This window comes from Schistocerca americana, chromosome 1, assembly GCF_021461395.2.
Source record: "Schistocerca americana isolate TAMUIC-IGC-003095 chromosome 1, iqSchAmer2.1, whole genome shotgun sequence".
Lineage (NCBI taxonomy): Eukaryota > Metazoa > Arthropoda > Insecta > Orthoptera > Acrididae > Schistocerca > Schistocerca americana.
Window position 1 is genome coordinate 1,160,780,031 of NC_060119.1, and position 11,983 is coordinate 1,160,792,013.

The 11,983-nt window shown below is 45.3% G+C and overlaps 1 non-coding gene across 1 annotated transcript; it reads right to left on the reverse strand.

Moving 5' to 3' along the window:
- Nucleotides 1-11,420: 11,420 nt before the first annotated feature.
- Trnat-agu lies at nucleotides 11,421-11,497 on the reverse strand. The gene has a single exon. It is a non-coding gene; the product is annotated as a tRNA-Thr (tRNA).
- Nucleotides 11,498-11,983: the final 486 nt, after the last annotated feature.

Genomic DNA, 11,983 nt, shown 5'->3' on the forward strand with positions numbered 1-11,983 from the left:
GGTTGGCCTCTGTAATAAAAAAACTGAGTCGAAAGATCAACTAACGAACTTTAACGGATTTCATGTGACGTCCGCAACGACCAAACACAACGATCAACAACGAACAAACTGAAAAAAAAAGTTGGTAGAGCACTTGCCCGCGAAAGGCAAAGGTCTCCAGTTCGAGTCTTGGTCCGGCACACAGTTTTAATCTGCCAGGAAGTTTCATATCAGCGCACACTCCGTTGCAGAGTGAAAATTTCATTCTTTAATAATCTTACTTATGGAAGTAGTGTAGGATTTTATGATGCGGAACTTCGAGACAGCAGTAAAAACGGTCAAGCTTCCAGATGGTACACCATTGCAGCGGACGAAACACGTCGCAATCGAATTATATCTTACTACTCTTTCAACCAGCATTTGGATACTCCTTCTGAAGACAGAGTTTAATATTAGAGACGAGCTTCTTACATCGTAAAAAAAAGAAAAAAAATTGCCTGACGCAAGAAGCGTCTCACATTTTGCGAAGTTTCGCTGGCAAAGTGTGTTTACTACACGACCTCCCAGAAGCTTGAAGAGATAATTTGTGATGTATGAAGTGGCCTCACATCCATGGACAAGCCTTTCCCTGATCCGCGCTTGTCATCACCTCCAGTGTGGTAGAACGAACGTAATTGGGTGGAAGACATCGAGGAAACGAATAAAATGTCGTATTGCGCATTTGAAATTTAAATGACTTAATTTAAAAGTGATCCTGTTGCTGCACGCAAAGTTCCGTGTTCTACGTTTTTGTCTTCTTTTTTCTCGGCCACTGCTAAGGAATGTGGATGAAGATGATCGGCTTTTCAGTGAGCGTAGTGAACCCCTGTTAAGTACATTTGAAGGGATCTGTACGGCCTCAATAAAAGCTTTAAGTAGTCAGTAGCTTACGTAGGAGAGACTGCATACAAAAATGTTTTTTTTTTTCCAGATTTAAGTATTTCGCGTCACTCGTAGTACTTATGGAAGAATAAAAGAAGATAAAAATTATGAGTTCGTGCTAAGAGAAGGGGCGTCATTTGAGAAGTTTGGTGCCCTGCACATTCGTGATCACTACAGTACTGACACCCCTCTGACAAGGGAACCTCCCCATCGCACCGCCCTCAGATTTAGTTATAAGTTGGCACTGTGGATAGACCTTGAAAAACTGAACACAGATCAAGCGAGAAAACAGGAAGAAGTTGTGTGGAACTATGAAAAAAATAAGCAAAATATACGAACTGAGTAGTTCGTGCGCAAGATAGGCAACATCAAGGAGAGTGCGAGCTCAGCAGCGCCGTGGTCCCGTGGTTAGCGTGAGCAGCTGCCGAACGAGAGGTCGCCGGCACGGTAGCTCAGCGTGTTCGGTCAGAGAGCTGGTTCGCCTCTGTAATAAAAAAAACTGAGTGAAAGAATCAACAACGAACTTATACGAATGTCATGTGAAGTCCGCAACGGCCAAACACAACGATCAATAACGAACAAAATGCAAAAAAAAAAGTCTTTAGTTCAAGTCTTCCCTCGAGTGAAAAGTTTACTTTCTTTATTTTCGCAAAGTTATGATCTGTCCGTTCGTTCATTGACGTCTCTGTTCACTGTAATAAGTTTAGTGTCTGTGTTTTGCGACCGCACCGCAAAACCGCGCGATTAGTAGTCGAAAGGACGTGTCTCTCCAATGGGAACCGAAAACATTTGATCGCAAGGTCATAGCTCAACCGATTCCTCCACAGGAAAACACGTCTATACATTCTATACGACACTGGTGACGGCATGTGCGTCACACGACAGGAATATATTGTCGACCCACCTAACTTGTACGCTTGGCGAATGGGTAAAAAGATTCTTCTACCTTGCCCGATTTAGGTTTTCTTGTGGATGTGATAATCACTCGCATCGGACGGACAGATAATAATTGTCTGAAAATAAAAAATTAAACTTTTCAGTCGAGGGAAATCTTGTACCAAGGACCTTTCGTTCCGCAGCTGCTCACGCTAACCACGGTACCATGGCGCTCCTGAGCTCTTGTTATACTTGATGTTGCCTATCTTGCGCATGGACTACTCCGTTTGTATATTTTGCTTATTTTTTTCATAGTTCCACACAACTTCTTCCTGTTTTCTCGAGTGATCTGTGTTCAGTTTTTCAAGGCCTATCCACTGTGCCGGCCGAAGTGGCCGTGCGGTTAAAGGCGCTGCAGTCTGGAACCGCGAGACCGCTACGGTCGCAGGTTCGAATCCTGCCTCGGGCATGGATGTTTGTGATGTCCTTAGGTTAGTTAGGTTTAACTAGTTCTAAGTTCTAGGGGACTAATGACCTCAGCAGTTGAGTCCCATAGTGCTCAGAGCCATTTGAACCTATCCACTGTGCCAACTAATAACTAAATCTGAGGGGGGGTGCGATGGGGAGATTCCCTTGAGAGTATTTACGTCGTTTGGTCGTCTGATGACGTTCTACAATGTTGTGTGTGATAGTTTGCATCTGTGATAAAAATTGCACAGTAAAGCGGCAGAAAAAAGAGTAATTTGGTTAGTATGCATCATAATTACAGATGGGCTGCCGGTAACTTCACTCCTTCTGTGCGCAGAACGACGACTCCGAAGTCGTGGCAGAGAGAGCTGTGAAATTATTTCATCTTTACCGTGCCCTTTACTCAGTCGCTATAGAAAGGGCTCCTCCAGCGCCAACAAAACGAACGCGAGAAGTTCCTGAAACAAAATGTTGCTGTAAATACGAGGTTTGGAGCTTTAATAGTGGCAACTATTTATTTACAGCTCGTACAAAATAGATTCGTGTTTCAAAGTTTTACTGACCTTCAAAGTAGTCACCAGCATTGTGTATAACCCGTTGCCAGCGATGTGGAAGTCGTAGGATACTCTTAGCAGTGCCAGTTGTGTTGACAGTTCGAGCGGTGCGGTCTATTGCCCGACGAATATGTCGCAGTTCTGAAGCGGATGCTGTGAAGTGTTTACTTCAGTTTAGAAATAGAGTTGAACTCACGAGGGCTTAAGTCAGGGGAGTGCAATAGGCGGTATAGCACTTAGCAGCCCCACCAGTCAAACAAATCAGTAACAGCTTGCACTGTACGTGCTTGAGCATTGTCCTGCAAAATGATGGTCAGGTCCTGCAGAAAGTGTCATCACTTCTTTCTCTATGCTGTTCATTTTTGGAACACAGCCAACGACCAGCTTAGAGACAGAACTGCTGACACTTTCTGCGGGACAATGCTCAAGCACGTACAGTGCAAGCTGTTACTGATATGTTTGACTGATGGGCTGCTAAGTGCTATACCACCTACTGCACTCCCCTGACTTAAGCCCTCGTGAGTTCAACTCGATTTCTAAACTGAAGGAAACACTTCACGGCATTCACTTCAGAACTGCTACAATTTCGTCGGCCACCACGTCGCGCCGCTCGAATTGTCAACATAACTGGCACTGCTAAGAGTATCCTACGACTTCCACATCGCTAGCAACAGGTTATACACAATGCTGGTGACTACTTTGAAGGTCAGTAAAACTTTGAAACATGTATATATTTTGTATGAGCTATAAATGAATAGTTTCCACTATTAGAGTTACAACCCTCGTATGTCAAAACGAGAGGTAATTCGCTCTGCGTGGTATTTAAAATAAGAACCACCTACTGTTGCACAAATTATGGGGCATTGTGAAACGCAACTGCAGTAACCAATGCTGTTATGTTGGTCTGATGACATCCCCTCCCAATCAAATTGTAGGGTGTATTATTCCTCTCCAGAAGTCAGTTGGCGCCGACGCTACAGCCTGAATTACCAATATTGACCCCACTTAACCACGCTAACAATGAAACGACCGATGTTTACTATTAGGACTCCGCTTCTCGTATTGCGCATGCGTACTGGCCACTTTCCTATTACGACGGTTCTCGCCCCGCTGACAACGGGTAGTAGACGTTTTTACCTGTCTATCGCGATGTCAGTAGTAAGCAGTGGCTCCCGGGTTTCGGCAACAATTTCTGTGTAGTGATTTCAGTAGCAGGCATTGATTCCAGTATAAAACAACTCTATTTAGTCATAGCACTTCCACTGCAAGGATTTTACAATGTCAGATCACAGATATGAACATCAGATCAAAGACATAATTTATATCTGTTTGTGTATATCAATTCGTAACAGAGGCGTTTTTATGGACGCATGATAAAGGGGAGTGGCTATAATGTCACAAATGTGGAGCTGACGTCCGCCATTTGAAAAGAAAATGTTCAGATGTGTGTGAAATCTTATGGGACTGCTAAGGTCATCAGTCCCTAAGCCTACACACTACTTAACCTAAATTATCCTCGGGACAAACACACACACCCATGCGCGAGGGAGGACTCGAACCTCCGCCGGGACCAGCCACTCCGTCATGAGAGTTGCCCTAAACATTAGTGTCTGGTAGAAGTGTTTCGATAATAAATGCCAGCGTTTGTCATTTACAGGTGTACTAATCAATCTAATTTTAAGTGTAAAGTTGTCGTACAAGCAATACTATCTTCTATACACATGGTTATTGATTGCGCTGTGTACTTTTACTGTAGTGGTTGTATTTCTGTCATTTGACTTTATATTTCCTGTCAGTCCAATTCGAAAACCTGTCTGCCAAAATACTGTAAGAAGGAAGGATTGGAAACCAACCAAACGTAGCAAAATATGTTCTCAGATCTTTTGTGAAGAGGTCGTAGACTGAACATCAGTTTCGTATACCCGTGTTAAGGAAAATGCTGGATTACGAAGGAGCCTTTCCACGTCAACATACTTTTTTCTTCATGGTTATTCGAAACTTGTAACGAAAATAAAGTTACATTAGCGTAGCGAAATGCGTCGTATTACTGGACAAAATACGCATTTAACACCGGATAAACGTATGAGAATGCGTTCCTGACGCTGTTATTCACGAAAGCACTGTAACATTTGCTATTTAAACAACTGCTACGTATACGGAAATTAAGAACAAGAAACGACATTGAACAACAGTTGACTAATGCTTTGGGGCATCTAACATGGCGGCGCCGGCTTCAGAGCTACGTACTGTGAAAGTCGGCAGCGCCATCTCCCTTATTATACACTGAAGCGCCAAAGAAACTGGTATGGGCATGGATATTCAAATATAAGGGGAGAATAAGGCGCTGCGGTCGGCAACGCCTCTGTAAGACAACAAGTGTCTTGCGTAGTTGTTAGATCGGTTACTGCTGCTACAATGGCAGGTTATCAAGATTTAAGTGAGTTTCAACGTGGTGCTATAGAGGGCGCACGAGCGATGGGACACAGCATCTCCGAGGTAGCGATAAAGTCGGGTTTTTTCCGTACTACCATTTCGCGAGTGTGCCGTGAATATCAGGAATCCGGTAAAACATCAAATCCCCGTGATCGCTGCGGCCGGAAAAAAGATCCTGCAAGAACGGGACCAACGACGACGGAAAAGAATCGCACAACTTGACAGAAGTGCAATCCTTCCTCAAATTGCTTCAGACTTCAATGTTGGGCAATAAACAAGTGTCGGCGTGCGAACCATTCAACGAAACATCATCGATATGGGCTTTCGGAGCCGAAGGCCCATTCGTGTACCCTTGATGACTGCACGATACAAAGCTTTACGCCTCGCCTGGGCCCGTCAAACATTGGAATTTTGATGACTGGAAGTTGTTGCCTGGTCGAATGAGTCTCGTTTCAAATTGTATCGAGCGGATAGACGTGTACGGGTATGGAGACAACCTCATGAACCCATGGACCCTGCATGTGAGCTGGGGACTGTTCAAGCTAGTGGAGGCTCTGTAATGGTGTGGGACGCGTGCAGTTGAAGTGATGTGGGATCCCTGATACGTCTAGATACTAGTCTGACAGGTGATACGTAAGCATTCTGTCTGATCACCTACACCCATTCATGTCCATTGTGCGTTCCGGAGGACTTGGGCAATTCCAGCAGGACAATACGACCCACCACACGTCCAGAAATGCTACAGACTGGCTCCAGGAACACTCTTCTGAGTTTAAACTCTTCCGCTGGCCACCAAACTCCTCAGACATGAGCATTATTCAGCATATCTGAACGTGCTGTTCAGAAGAGATCTCCACCCCCTCGTACTCTTACGGAGAGCCCTGCAGGATTCATAGTGTCAGTTCCCTCCAGCAACACCGCAGCCATTTGTCGAGTCCATGCCACGTTGTGTTGCGGTACTTGTGCGTGCTTGCGGGGGCCCCACACGATATTAGGTAGATGTACCAGTATCTTTGGCTCTTCTGTGCCTTCATGCCCGTATTAGTTCTCTTATGTTGAACTATGGGCAGCTTTGCTGCAAAAGTAGCTGTAAGCGTACGCTCGAACAGATGCAGGGTATTAACTGCTGTGTTCTCGTGTGACTCGAATCTAGACATTTTCAGGCACGTTTAAAGGATGGCACTTAAAAATCTGCAGGAAATGTTTGAGTGGCGTCGATTGGACGCGATTAAGCGTCACCGGAAGTGGTCTGCGCCTCTTTTTGCGTTATGCTAGCGGCTGCGAAGCATCGTCTCGCGCCGGGCACAAGAATGCGGCAGTACGAGGAGATTTTATCCGCAGATGGCCGGCGTTGTCTGACGGGGTCTCCGCGGCCGCCGCGTGTGTCTAACAAGGTTAGTGCGGAGCCAAGAGGCATTCCGTTTGCGGTCCAGTTAGCGGACTGCGCCGTATGGAAGAGGGGGAGATTATGCTAGGACGAAGAGAGCGCGGAGGTGAACGACCTCTAGCTCACTACAACTGTGCCTTCCGTTCCAGATTTATTAGTAGCGTTTGGACTTGAGATAAAAGAGCTCTTGCTACTAATTCAGAGTTGTATTCAATTAGTAAATTCAGTATGTCAGTAAGAATATCAGGTTCTTTATTCTTAAGTAAATAATAAAACCCTGGTAAGGCCAAACTAAACAAAGGAGTTGTTTCCGAGTTTGAAAAGCAACTTGTCTCTGATGGACGTTCGGATGTGATAAGATACTTCTGTTTAGTGAAGCAACAACAGTCGTATTCTCGTACATCTTTTAAGCAATTATTCTCAAGAAACAGAGTATGAAGCATCTTCTGCGACTTAGAGACCTGGCAAATGCTGACCTAGCGGAAGAAATTCACGTTTTAACATCTCGTCGACATGTGGGTACACAGAGGCTGGGCGCCTGTTTAGGTCGAGAAAAGAAATCAGCCGTACACTATCAAACGACTGATTTATTTACCGAGACTTTGGTGAATACAGAGGTTTCTCTCCAACATAACAATATACTCGGAACCTAATACAGTGAGTATTATATGCAGTCTCTTCGACATGTTCCTCAGGTACATCGATCTTGCGTACTCTCCCCTCCTGCTCGAAATCTGCTCATTGTCATCTATGCGTTTTGGAGCCAGGTAGTCATCAGTCTTTTGTTCTTCTTCTGCCTCCCCCGCCCCTCCCACCTCTCTTCCCAATATCGCACGCCAGTATTAGTTTTGGTGTTCTTCTTTCCTGCAGCTTCCTACTAGCCCGTGCCATGTATATTGTTACTGAAACTTTTTGGCAGACTAAAGCTATGTACTAGACTGGGTCTCGAATCAGGTACCTTGCCTTTTGCAGGAGTTTCTGTTACCAACTGAGCTGTCCGAGCATAGCTCAGTTTCAAATATGCCGCGACTTTCCCGTAAAAGGTAAGTTTTTTAGTCCCCACTCTTCTGACCGGTTTGATGCGACCGGCCACGAATTCCACCTGTACCAACCTCTTCATCTCAGAGTAGCGCTTGCAACCTACGTCCTAAATTATGTGCCGGATGTATTCCAGTCTGATAATATTCGTCTCGGGTGTGCAGCCGGATCATAACGTCTTCATGACACAATATTTCCGCGGTCCAACTGGCCGTCATCTTCAGGTGAGAGTGCTGGTACACGATCTCGCCGGAACTGATTTCTCAGCAAAGCGGCGGCCCCTACATAGGCCGCAGAACCCACAACGCGTGCGCCAGAAGGTACCGTAACTGCCCTCTAGCGCAAGTAAACATACCGCGCCGCCAGCGGTGGAAACAGGCGAAATCGAGATACCGCTATCAAAAATTAAAAATTTAAAAATTTTATTCCGACGATCGAAACACAGACGGTTGTTTTTTAATGTCTGATAACACCGGGTTCCAAGTCTTACTTAAAGATAACCCTTGTCTCTATTAATAAGATAACGGTCTGTGTTTCGATCGTCGGAATAATTTTTAAATTTTTAATTTTTGATAGCGGTATCTCGATTTCGCCTGTTTCCACCACTGGCGGCGCGGTATGTTTACTTGCGCTAGAGGGCAGTTAAAAAACGGCATCTTCTCGCGCACGCGTTGTGGGCCTTCTGCGGCCTAAATAGGGGCCGCCGCTTTGCTGAGAAATCAGTTCCGGCGAGATCGTGTACCAGCACTCTCACCTGAAGATGGCGGCCAGTTGGACCGCGGAAATATTGTGTCATGAAGACGTTATGATCCGGCTGCACACCCGAGAAGAATATTATCAATTATTATGCCGGGAAAGCCTTCGTAGTCATATTCCTGTCCGTCTTCCTCTGCAGTTTTTACCCTCTACACCTCCCTCTAGTACGATGGAAGTCATTTCCTGATGTTTTATCATATGTCCTATCATCCTTACCCTTCTTCTTGTTTGTGCTTTCCACGTATTCCTTTCCTCTCCGATTCTGCGCAGAATCTCCTCATTCCTTACCTTATTAGTCCACCTAGTTTTCAACCCTACCCCCATGAACCAAGGACCTTGCCGTTGGTGGGGAAGCTTGCGTGCCTCAGCGATACAGATAGCCGTACCGTAGGTGCAACCACAACGGAGGGGTATCTGTTGAGAGGGCAGACAAACGTGTGGTTCCTGAAGAAGGGCAGCAGCCTTTTCAGTGGTTGCAGGGCCAACAGTCTGGATGATTGACTGATCTGGCCTTGTAACACTAACCAAAACGGCCTTACTGTGCTGGTACTGCGAACGGCCGAAAGCAAGGGGAAAATACAGCCGTAATTTTTCCCGAGGGCATGCAGCTTTACTGTATGAGAGCTGCATCAAACCAGTCTCGGGACTAAAGACAACAACAAAAACAGTTTTCAACAATCTTCTGTAGCACCACATCTCCAATGCAGCTGCTACTGCATTCGAATCCTGTTCCGGCCACAGTTTAAACCTGCTGGCAAGTCTCAAAACTCGCACACTCCCCTGGAGAGTGAAAAATACTTTCTGGATCCTCATTAATTTTTTTTTTTTTTTTTTTTTTGGAGGAGGAGACTATTTTCCTCTCATCAGTGTATTTGACGGTTACTACGACTGGAGAAAGTCTCTACAATTCTAATGTGTAGCAAGGAGCAATTAGATGCGTTTAAATTGTTAGCATCGGTTTGGGAAATCCATTACGCCAAACAATCCTATTATAAATTGATCTATGTTTCGTTTATCCCATGATGAGCAACAGCATCTTCTTAAGCTCTTGGGTTAAAACTAGACCGGTGGTAACGGGTTCAGACTTAGCTCTTTGTGAGAGACATCTAGATAGAGCACAGCGCTATTGTTGGGAATAGAGATCTTATCTCATGTCGCCCTAATTATATAGGCAAGTGCCTTACGTTCCTTCACGATTTGATGGCAGAGTTCAAGTCTGTAATCTATTTACGCTGGAGAGGATATGCGTGACAGAAGATACAAACTTATAGGTTAATCTTTTCCCTACCCCTATAGTTTATTTATGTTGCTCGTACGTTGTTGAAATGTAGCTGGGTTGTCGGTCTTCAAAATAAACAACATGACACCAAGTATTTCTTGAATAGCTTGTACAACTGTTCAAGAAATACTTGACTTGGTGTTTATTTTAAAGTCCAGCCACGGTGAAAAACAGAGGTATCCTAGTCAAAATAAGGACAACCTATACGGAAGATTATCATTAAAACAGATGTTTCGTATGTAGATCCCGGTAAAACTAGAATAAATTCGTCTATTTGACGATCTGAATATTTTGGGCACGATTCGTGGTAAACGTCACTATACTCTTACCGGCGTTACACTGTTCTACACCAAGAACTAGCCGTATTAAATCCAACGCATTACAGATCGCGGATGCCTTCGCTACCCCACGTAATTCGCTGTGTTCCAGCGATGATACAGCTGTTCTCGCAGCAGCGTTTGTCTGTTTTCCTCTTTTCGTTCCGGCGGCCTGCACTCCCAGATGATCCACGCTGATGCCAGAGAAGAAGAAACCCGCGCAGCAGCAGTAAAGAGGACTCGGAGCAACAGTTCCGCACGGCCTCTCCGCGTAATGACGGCTTCTGCAGCCGCTCACTGTGGGAGGAGAGATTATCAATTTCCTGCCCCGTCTGCGTGAAAGTTCTCTCAGGAATGCGGCCGCCCACGACGGAGGTTTTGTCGGCAAACGGCTGCTGCGAGGGCTCTTGACCCACGCAGCACGCGCTCACAGCATCTAAACAGAGGTACCCGTCAGAACAGGAGGAAAGTCGTGCCAAGCGATGGCGCCTTTTTAGCTAGCCTCACTTCCGACTGCTCTTCACGAATTTCAATCTTTTCTGTAGCTGATGCGCTAGAATATAGTTGTTACACATTAAATGTCCAAAGGAACTTTATTCAGAATAACACAGGCACTGCAATATCGTATTTAGCTATGAGCCTATGGCCACACAGTGGCCCACTACTCTAACCTGCACAAGGCTCCTCATGTCTGCAGAATTACTGCATCCATTTCAAAAGCATCTATCTTCTTCATATCTGAACTTTATCGCCAACGTTTCACTTTCGTACAAGGCCACACTCCAATGAAAAATCTTCACAAAAGACGTCCAAACATTATTTATATATTAATTTTTTAATAAATTTCTCTTTTAGAAACACTTATGTTGCTGTTATCGATCCGCATTTTACGTGCTTTCTGCTTCGGCCATCGTCAGCTATTTTGGCTCCCAAATAGCAAAACTGCGCTGAAATTTCGGAAATTCGCCATTTCTAAGGTGCTGAATTTTAGGCGTTGGGTGGACAAGCTTAATGTTCATAATTCGGTACCTTGTCGGTCCTAAATATTTTTCTGCTACTTAACGAAGACTTTCACGTGTCGTAAGATTTCAAAAACAGCGAATAAGTTAACTTAGAGTAGGATTCGATCTGCACGGCATATTTATTTATAAATGAGTAGGTGAACCGATTTTCCAATCGACAGAGGGATACACCGTCTCCAAGTGAACGACGTCTAGTAGAGAACTAGCCCAGATTAATTTCAGGCTCATCCCCGACTTTTTTAGGGATTGATTTTAATGGGCCTTCTCCTTTATTGTCGTCGCTCTTCTATGTAAATTGAAGGTCGAGAGGGTAAGAAAGGAAAGGGAAGGGATCACTGCTATTAGCTGTATCGGGACATTACGCGGAATCAGAGGCGACGAGTGAAAGTGTGTACCGCACCGGGATTCGAACCCGGGACCTCTTGCTTACTAGGCAGGTGCGTTAACCACTGCGCTATCTGGGACACAGCATCATCGTACCTGCGCGGACTATCTCGACATGCCTCACGGCCGATTCCCATTCCCATCGAGCGCCACCTATCGGCTATCTCTGTCCGTTTCCTCCATGTTCGCTCTCAGAGTCCCACAGGAGGCCGGTCTTACTTTTGCATCAGCACTGAAGATGGTGGATCCATTGCCCAGCTACTCCAATCAAATTATATAAATGCGTGGTGTCTGTTCTTTCGGACTTGGCCGGAGGAACAGAGACCACGAATTCATATAATCATCAGTCTTCTAATTGACTTGATGCAGCTCGCCACCATTTCATCTACTTGCCACTCACGTTAGCACAGTGTAACACACAGATACAACGTTCTCAGTTGAAGCTATCTGATCACAACTACCCGAACACTTCTATGTAATGCTTAATTGGCCACTGGATATCAGCCGAGGCGGTCCCACCAGTATAAAAGAGGCGGAAGCGGAGGGGGTGGGTGGTGGTGGGGGGGGGG